Source organism: Camelus dromedarius, chromosome 5 (assembly GCF_036321535.1).
Source record: "Camelus dromedarius isolate mCamDro1 chromosome 5, mCamDro1.pat, whole genome shotgun sequence".
Classification (NCBI taxonomy): Eukaryota; Metazoa; Chordata; class Mammalia; order Artiodactyla; family Camelidae; genus Camelus; species Camelus dromedarius.
The window spans coordinates 13,857,724-13,867,828 of NC_087440.1; the positions used below are offsets into that span (position 1 = coordinate 13,857,724).

Here is a 10,105-nt window from a genome sequence, read left to right on the forward strand (position 1 = left end):
GAGTCAATTGATCTTTCCCAGAGGAGGCAAGAATATACAACGGAGCGACTCCCGGGCGCGGCGCGGGGCGGTGAACGCGAGAGGCGGGCGGCGTGGTCGGTGCCGTGGAGGGGGGGGGGGCGTCCCCGCGGGCCCCGTGCAGCGCCGGCCGCCCTCTGCCCCGCGCCGTGGTGGGGGTGCTGCTGCTCCTGCGGGACCGGTGTTGTCCCCAGACAGGGAAAATGAAACCTCAGCGGGCGGACCGGAGGGGCGGCGGGGGCGCAGCGGCCACTGGCCCGGGTCCTGCTTCTGCACCTGCGGCGCTTCCTTCCCCGCCCGTGACTCAACTGGGAGCCCGCAGGACGGTGTGGGGGCCCCGCGGTGCAAACAGCGAGGGCCCCAACCTACCTCTAGAGACAAAAGCGTGTTTGACATCCCGCCTTTGCCTGGCCTGGGTATACGTGTGTGTCTAGTCAGCGAAGCCAGGCGAGTGAAACCTGTGTGGATAACCAGAGACGGGTTTTTGAATGCGCCTATATTTTTTTTAAAGTGTAAGTGCTGGTGATTAAACCCAGGACCTAAGCATCCGCTCTACACCACTGAGCTGTACGCCCCCCACCTCTTACTCTGTTTTAATCCCAAGTGGTACATATTCTGGAGGGCCAAGTCCTATCTGAAATTGACTGATTTACTCCTCCCCCCCCCTTCCTTTTAAACATAAACTAAAGTTACCATTGAACAGACCCAGCCATGAAAGGCAAACCCTTGGTGTTATCAAAACAGAAGACTCAAGTGGTGTCCTAACCCAGGTGGTCTGCACAGCCTTCAGCAGCCACATCCTGGTGGTGGTGATCCAGTTCGGGAAAATGGGGACCCTGGTCTCCCTGGAACCCAGCAATGTGACCGGTGACATCAGCAAGCCCGTGCTCACCACTGAAGTCCTCCTCGGGCCAGATGAGCCTCTCATCCACGTCTTTGCCAAGAACCTGGTGGCGTTCGTGTCTCAAGCAGCTGGAAACAGAGCAGTCCCTCCTAGCCATGGTGGAGAAGGACAAGAGCATGGAGGAGGTGAGGGCCTTGCAGGTGATCCAGACGTGCCAGGTGTGGTGACCTGGAGTAGCCACACCTGCTGCCCTGTAGGGCCAAGTGGAGACGCCCCTCCCGAGGATGTGAAGACCCTCCTTCAGTAAGAAGGAGGCGCTTTCTTGGGCTTTAACCCTGGAAGCTGAAAGAAATATGCAGACTTTGGTTGCTCATGTCATTCTTGGAGGGAGGAGGCCCTGGATATGTCCTGGGGGGTTGTGAACGATTCTCCGCAGGTCCAAACAGTTGCCTGTATTTGAGAATTGACCATGAGTCATGGACCTCCATGTGCAAATCAATTGTTGGAGAAAAATAATTTTTTCATTAAAAATAAGTGCATATCCCAAAATATATATATATATATACACACAAGGGAGCAAAGACGGTCTCCTCAACAAATGCTGTTGAGAACTCTGGACAGCTGCAGGTAACTCAGTGCTCTTAGAATACTCCCTCACACCATACGTAAAAGTTTACTGCAAATGGATTAAAGACAGAAGACCAGACACTATAAACGTCTTAGAAGAACACATAGGTAGAACATTAGCTGATATAAATCCTAGCAAACTTCTCCTAGGCCAGTCTCCTCAGGCTGTAGAAATTAAACACTGGGACTTAATTAAACTTACAAGCTTTGGCACAGCAAAGGAAGTCATAAGCAAACCAAAAATGGGAGGAAATATTTGCAAAATAGTAGGCTGACATGGACTTAATTTCCACAGTATCTAACCAGCCCACACATCTAATAACGATAAACAAATAACCCAGTCCAAAAATGGGCAGAAGACCTAAACATGCAATTCCCCACTGACGACACGCAGATGGCCAATACTCCCAGAAAGAAATGCTCCATATCGCTCATAATCAGAGAACTGCAAATCAAAACTACAATCCGGTATCACCTCACACCAGTCAGACTGACCATCATTAAGAAGTCCAAAAACAATAAATTCTGGAGAAAAGGGAACCCTCCTACAGTGCTGGTGACAATGTAGTTTGGTGCAGCCATTATGGAAAACACTGGAGATTCCTCAAAAAACTAAAACTGCACTTACCATATGTTCCAGCAATCACACTCCTGTGTATATATCCAGAGAGCAGTTTAAATTGAGAAGATACATGCACCCCAATGTTCATAGCGACATTATATACAATAGCCAAGCTAAGTCAACTTAGATGGTTATCAACAGATGTCTGGATTGAGAAATTATGGATATTTTTACAATGGAATACTACTCAGCCGTAATAAAAATAAAATAATGCTGTTTGCAACATCATGGATGGGCCTGGAGTTCATCATTCTAAGTTCAGTTAGCCAGAAAGAGAAAGAAGAATACCATCTGTTACCACTTACAGGTGGAATCTCAAAAAAGGAAAGACAGTTGAAGTTATTTACAAAACAGAAGCAAACTCAGCCACAGAAAACATACCAGGTTACCAGGAGGGGAATGGCATGGAAAGGTTTAAACTGGGAATTTTGAGTTTAGTAGATACTAATTACTATATATAAAATAGTTAAATTCATTTATACTCGGTAGCACAGGGAACTATATTCAATATCTAATGTAACCTATAATGTAAAAGAATATGGAAACAAATATATTTTTATATATGACTGAAAAATTATCTGTACACCAGATCTAGACCCAACAGTGTAAACTGACTATACTTTAATTAAAAAATATATATATATTCATGTGTCCCAGTATCACCTATGGCAGAATTTTCCGGTGCCCCACCCTCAACTAAGGTTGAGTTTCCTGTCTTCCCACAATAACCTAAGATACCTGGTTCCCCTACAATCACCTAAGGTGGAGTTTCCAGCACCTGTACGAACACTAAAGGTTGAATTTCCAGGTCCCCTCAATCACCAAGGAGTTTTCTGGGCCTCCACAATCTCCTAGTGTCAAGGTCCTTGGGCCACCATGGTTTCCTAAGTTTGAGTTTCCCAGGCTTATAATCACCTAAGTTCCAGTTTCTGGGGACCCCACAGTCAAGGTAGAGTTTCTCTGACCAACAATCTCCTAAGTAGAGATTCCTGAATCCCCACAATCACCTAAATTTGAATTTCCAGCACCCTTCAATCACCAAGGAAGAATTTACTGAGCCCCCACCGTCACCTAAGGCTGAGTTTTTGTGGGTCCCACAATCACTATGGTTGAATTTCCCAAGCCTTTACAATCACCTAATATATAGTTTCCTGGGTCCCCATAATCATAAAAAGTAGATTTTCCAGTTGATTTCATGGGCCCCCCCACAACCACATAAAGTAGAGTTCCTAGGCCCCCACAATCACTTAAAGTAGTGTTTCCTATATCCTCACAAACACTAGGGTACAATTTCCTAGCCCCTCCACAATCCAATCAATTAAGTTAGAGCATGCTGGCCCCCAGCAATCACCTAAGTTTGATATTCATAGGCCCTTACAATCTACTAAGGTGGAGTTCCCTAAGCTCCCCCGATCACCTAAGGCAGGGTTTCCTGGGTGTCAGAGTCAAATAAGTAGGCAATCCTGGCCCTCCACAATCAGCTATGGTAGATTATCTTGTCTCCCACCATCACTTCAAGATGAGGTGATTACCTAAGGTCAAAATTCCTATACCCCACCATCAAATAAGGGAGAGATTCCTGGGCCCCCATGATCACTCATGGTAGATTTTCCTGGCCCCTTCAGAATTAACTAAGGTAGACATCCTGGCCTCCCACAATCACCTAAGATCAATACGCATAGGCCCCTACAAACACCTAATGTAGACTTTCCGGGGCCCCTATAGTCATCTAAGGTAGAATACTCTGGCCCCAAATTATCTAAGGTCAAGTAATCTGGGCTCCCACAGTCAAGTAAGATCAAGTTTCTTGGGTCTTACCATCACCTACAGTCGAGTTTTCCTAGACACCTGCAATCACCTAATGTAGAGGTTCCCTGTCCCACAATCAACCAAGTTAGAGTTTCCTGGGATTTCACAGTCAACTAAGGTAAGTGTTCCTTGTCCTTCACAATTTACCTAAGGCAGAGTTTCTGGGGCTCCACAATCACTTAGAGTTTCCTGGCCTCACAATCACCTAAGGTAGTTTCCTGGGCCCCTAAAAACATCTAAGGCATAGTTTCTTGGGCACGTACAATCACTTAAGCTAGAATTCCCTGACCCCCGTAATCACCTGAGCTTGAAGTTTCCTGGGCCCCAACTTTCACCTAAGGTAGAGGTTTCTAGGTTCCAGGAGATTTTGCGGGTCAGAAACACTACCTTAAGTGATGGTGGGGATCCAGGAAATAATACCTTAGGTTATTGTCAGAGCCCAGGAAGCTAGTATGTGTTTGTGAGGGGCCAGGAAACTCTGTCAGGTGATTTTTCAAGACTCAGATCTCTAACTTAAGGAATTTTGAAGGCCCTGGAAATAAATCTTAGGTGATTGTGGGGGCCCAGCTAACAAGAACTTATGTGATTGTGGGTGCCCAAGAAACTGTACCTTAATCATGGGGGCCCAATATTACCTAACACAGAGTTCCTTGGGGCCACACAAACCCCTACAGTAGGGCTTCCTGAAACTCCCCATCACCATAGGTAGAGTTTAGGCCTCACTCACCTACCATAGAGTTTCTGGGGCCCACAACACCTAAGCTAGAGTTTTCTGGGTCCTCATAGTCACCTAAGTTGGAGGGCCCTGGGCCCACCATCAACTTAGCTAGATTTTCCTGGTCCCTTACAGTCACTTACACAGAATTTCCTCAGCCACCCCCAAATCACTTAAGGTAGAGTTTGCAGGGCCCCACAATGCCCTAAGGTAGATTTTACTAGGCCCCCCACAATCACTTATATAGAATTCCTGGGCCCCCAAATCACCTAGGTAGAATTTTTCTGGGCTCCCCAAATCACCATAGCTAGATTTTCCTGAAGCCACCATTACCTAAAGTAATAATTTTAGGTCCCACAGAATTGTGTAAGGGAGAATTTCCTGGTCCCCCACAATCACTTAACAGAATTTCCTGACCCTTTGCACTCACATAAGGTAGTTTCTTGGGCACCAACAATCACCCAAGGTAGAGTCTTCTTGCCCTACAATCACCTAAGTTAGACTTTACTTGGCCCCCCCAGTCAACTAAGGTAAATCCTCTGTGCCCCACCACCACCAGCACTAGAGGTTCCTGGGCCCTACAGTCACCAGTCACCCTAATAAAGAGTATCCTGGCCCCATCAAGACCAAAAGGTGCAGCTCCTGGGCCCCCTCACCATCACTTAAATGTTTTTGGCCCTCACATCATGTAGGGTAGAGATTCCTGTGCCCCCACGTCACTTATGGTAGTAGTTCCTGGGCCATCACAATCACAGTAGACTTTCCAGAATTCCCACAGGCACCTAAAGTACCATTCCTTTGCCACGACAGTCACTGAAGGCAGACCTCCCTAGGCCCACAATCACCAGAGGTGGAGTTTCCTAGGCCCACAGAATCACCCAGGCAGAGATTCCTGCCCCTACAGTCACTTCAGTTAGAGACTCCTAGGTTCACAGTCACCTACTTTAGAGTTTTCTGGGTCCTCACAATAACCCAAGGCTGACTTTCCTGGACCCCTACAACCACTTAGAATTTCTGGCCCCTACAATGAACTAAGGTCGGTTTTCCTGAGCACCCACAATCACCTCGAGTTTCCTGCCACCCCCTCCCCAACCAAGTGAGTTCCTGGGCCACCAAATCACTTGTTAGATTTTTCTAGTCCCCTGAAATCACCTACTACAGAGTTTCCTGGGACCCCACAATCAATTATGGCATAGTTTGCTTGGACAGCACTCACCTAAGGTACAGTCTCCTGGAGCCCCACCATCACCTAAAGTAATAGGGTTTGGGTTCCCACAATTACCTAAGGTAGTGATTTCTGGACTCTCACAGTCACTTATGGTGACTGTGAGAGTCTACAGTCACAATCACATAAGGTACAATTACCTTTGCCCCCACAACCACTGAAGGTATAGTTTCCTGAGACCAAAACCACCTAAGGCAGATATTCCTGGCCCCTCACGATTGCCTTACATAGATTTTCCTGGGCCGAAAATCAACTAAGGTAGATATCCTTTCCCCACAATCACTTAAGGTAGACTTTCCAGGCAGAGTACTCAGTCACCCAAGCTGGAGTCTCCCGGACCTCCCACAATCATCTAAGCTAGAATTCCAGGGTCCCACAGTCACTGAAGCTAGAGTTTTCTGAGCCCCCATGACCAGCTAAGCTAGAGTGTCGTGGCACCCCACAATTCCTATGGCAGAGTTTTCTACAACTACGTCATCTAAGGTAGTTTTGCTTGGGCCCCCCAAATCACCTCAGAGTTCCTAGCCACCCCCCACAATCACCCAAGGTAGAGTACCTGCCACCCCCCATAATCACCTAACATAGGATATCATGGGCCCCCAGTAAGCACATAAGTTCTGGTTCTAGAGGTTTCTGGGCCTCCTAAATCATCTAAGGTAAAGTTGCCTGGGGCACCAAAATCACTGGTAGAGTTTCAGGGCCCCCACAGTGAACTAGAGTAGAGCGTCCTGCTCCTATAATCACCTAAGATGGAGTTTTCCTGGATACATAATCACCTAAGACAGAGTTTCCTGGGTGCCCACAATCACCTGAAGTAGTCAAGACCCCCCAATCACCTAAAGTAGAGATTTATGGCCTACTACAATCACATAATGTAGAGTTTGGGGCCATGATCACCTACTGTAGTGTTCCCTGGGTAGAATTTCTTATACCCCTCAAAATCAACTAAGGTAGTTCCCTGGGGCGCCAAGATCACTAGCATATAGTTTCCTGGCCCCTACAATGGACATAGATATAGTTTCCTGCCCCCCCCAACAATCCCTAAGTTAGAGTTTCCTGTGCTCCCCAAATCACCTAAGGTACAGATTTTGGAGCCCCAAAATTACCTTAGAGTTTCCAGGGTTGTCAATATTATTTAAAGTACAACTTCCTGGGGCCCCCAAATCACTAAGGTTTAGTATCCTGTCCCCCACAATGAACTAAGGTAGATTGCTGGGCATTGACAATCTCCTAAGGCTGAGTATTCTGGTTCCACGATCACCTAAGGTAGAGTTCCTGAACCCCATAATCACATAAGCTAGTTTCCTGTCCCCCTACACTTGCCTAAGGTAGAATTTCCTAGACCCCAACAACCACCTAAGGCAGAGATTCCAGGGCCTCCCACAATTCCCTTAGGTAGAGTTTCCTGGGCCCATAATCACCTAAGCTACAATTTCCTGCACCCCTGCAGTCACCTAAAATAGAGTTCATGGCCTCCCACATCCATCCAGGTAGAGCTGGGCTCCTACAATGACCTAAGGCAGAAATTTCTGGACCCCTACAATCACTAAGATAGAATTATTGGCCCCCTCGATGAACTAGGGTAGATCTTCCTAAGCACCAACAATTATTTAAGGTACAGTTCCCAAGAGCCCCATAATCACCTAAGGCAGAGATTTCTGGGCCCCCACAGTCACCTAAGGTAAGTTTTTCTGGGACCACAATCACCTAAGCTAAGTTTTCCTGTGCACCCAATCACCGAAGTTAGACTCGTTAGGCTTTCCTGGGCCCCTACAGTCACCTTTGTAGAGTTACCCGACCCCACGATCATCTGGATTCCCATCACCCAACAATCACCTAAATTTGGGAGTCCCGGGCCCACAATCACCTATAGTGAGAGTTTTCATGGCCCCCACAGTCGCCTAAGGTAGCGGTTCCTGGGCCCTCACTATCACCAAAGGTAAGAGTTCCTACCAGGAAACAGGGGCTCAGACTTGGCCAGAGCCAGCATATCATTTAATCTAGATTAGTAGCTCTCAAGTCCAGGCACACATAGAACCACCTGAGGGGGCTTTACATGGATGCTCAGGGCCTCTCCCACCACCCCTGAAGTTCTGCTACAGTTGGTCTACATGCCAACCTCAGCAAACCCAGGAGGGTCTAACCAGCAGCCCTTGTTAGAAGTACTGATCTAGACCCTCATCGGCAACGATTACCTAACCTCCAAGACTCGCCAGACATTGAAAGAAAACTCCAAATGCACAACAGAAGTAACAAACAGGGCAGAAATATTCCCAAGGGAGCAGCAAAGAGGAAACTAGAACGCAACACTGAAGTAAAAATTAATGCCTCAGACTTGGAAGCCACTTAACAATCTTTCTGGGATAAAGTTGTTGGGAATTAAAACTGCTACTGAAATAAATTTGCTGGGTATTTGTTCTATTATTTTTTGCAATTTTTAGATAAAATTCACCATTTTACCCATTGTAGACAGTTCAGTATATTTACAATGTTGTGCAACCATCACCATTATCAAATTCCAGACATTTCCATCTCCTCAAAAAAAAAAAAAAAAAAAAAAAAACCAACCCATATCCATTAGGCAGTCACTCCTAATTCCCTCTCCCCCAGTGACAACCAGTAATCTACTGTCTCTATGGATTTGCCTGGACAATTTATATGAATGGAATTATACAAGTGGCTTTTAGAGTCTGACTTTTTTTCATTCAGCATGTTTTCAAGGTTTATCCATGTTGTAGCATGTATCAGTACTTCATTCCTTTTCATGGCTGAGCAATACTCCATTGCTACCCCACACTTTATCTATTCATCTGTGGATGGACATTTGGGTTGTTTGCACTTTGGGGATATTATTGAATAATGCTGCCATGACCATTCTTTTGCAAGGTGTTTGTGTGGACATATATTTTCCAGGTATATTCCTAACAGTGAAATTACTGAGTCACAGGGTAGTTCTGTTTAACATGTTCAGGAACTGCCAGACCGTTTTCCTGAGCAGTTGTACTATTTAACATTCCCATCAGCAACATATGAGAGTTGCAGCTTCAGCTTTTAAACCTCAGGGTTTTAAAGGGGAAAGGGAGAGAGCTGCCTGGTGACAATTTGAGGAAAATAAACCTTGTGCCTTTAAAATACAGAGAGCACCAATGACCTACCAGTGTCCCCTGCCCCTTGACTCTTCCAGTGACACACACACACCCATTCTGACCTGCCAAGCCCACAGCTGAGGGCCAGGGTGCCTCACCCAGACAAGGTCTGAGGTCAGCCACTGACTCCTCCCTCTGTGCCCCACACCCAGTACAGAGCCTAAGGGGCTTTTGTTAACTCACCACACTAGGGCCTTTCTGCCCCAAGGCTTCCATCCTGATTTGCCCGCCATTCAGCTGCCCTTACAAATTCTGCTCAAGTTGCTAACAAAGTGTGTCCGTTTATATGCCATACCTCTTCTAACATCATTTGAAATGCAAAGGAATTGAAAATGTGGATGACCACAGTTCATACAAACAAACCACCTTGAGACAAGGCACCACTGTCCCCGTGTGGTTAGGCATACACGTGGGGATAGCTTACCACTCATTGGCTACAGCTCTTGAAATCTGGTCCCCAATTTAATAAGGCATCCCAAGTCTGAACACAGATCCAGACAGTGCCTTTCTCTGCAACACTAATGCATCTCAGCGTCCTGCCTGAGCTCCCATCGAGGCCCAAGGCTTCGTAAAGCAGCTGCTGGGACCACATCTCTTAGCGGGTGCTTCGCCCGCCGCCCGCCCCCGGGTGCGCTCCCCTTCCCAGTCGGCTGCCCCGGGGACCTCGGCGCCAGGTGGGAAGCCACGTGGCTCCCGCTTCTCACCGAGACAGCCACACAAGTCCGGCCAGAGGTCTGCGTTAGCTGGGGCACTGCAGGCCCTACCTGGCCCCCGTGTTTTTTCTAAGGAGAGGATGAGGCGAGCAGCAGAGATGAGCGGGGATGGGTGGGTTCAATGAAAAAGGAAAGGGAAGCCGTGAAGGGGGAGAGGGGGGCACTCGGCACCAGCATCACCTCTACCTTCTGCCACCTCCCAGAAGCCCTCCTGGCTTCTTTTCTGGAGTCCCTTTCACGCTGTGGCTATTTAACCTAGTCCTGTCTCACCCTGAACCTTCTACCTTGAATTCTGACTCTCATTTGTAACTACCTCAAGTCCTTCAATCCCCAGTACTTCCCCTAAAAATAAATAAAATAAGTAAACCTAACTTCCTCCCCCGCTT

At 47.2% G+C, this 10,105-nt stretch overlaps 1 pseudogene; it reads left to right on the forward strand.

The window, feature by feature from the left end:
• Window positions 1–257: 257 nt before the first annotated feature.
• LOC116153430 (proteasome assembly chaperone 3-like) lies at window positions 258–2,741 on the forward strand (annotated as a pseudogene).
• Window positions 2,742–10,105: the final 7,364 nt, after the last annotated feature.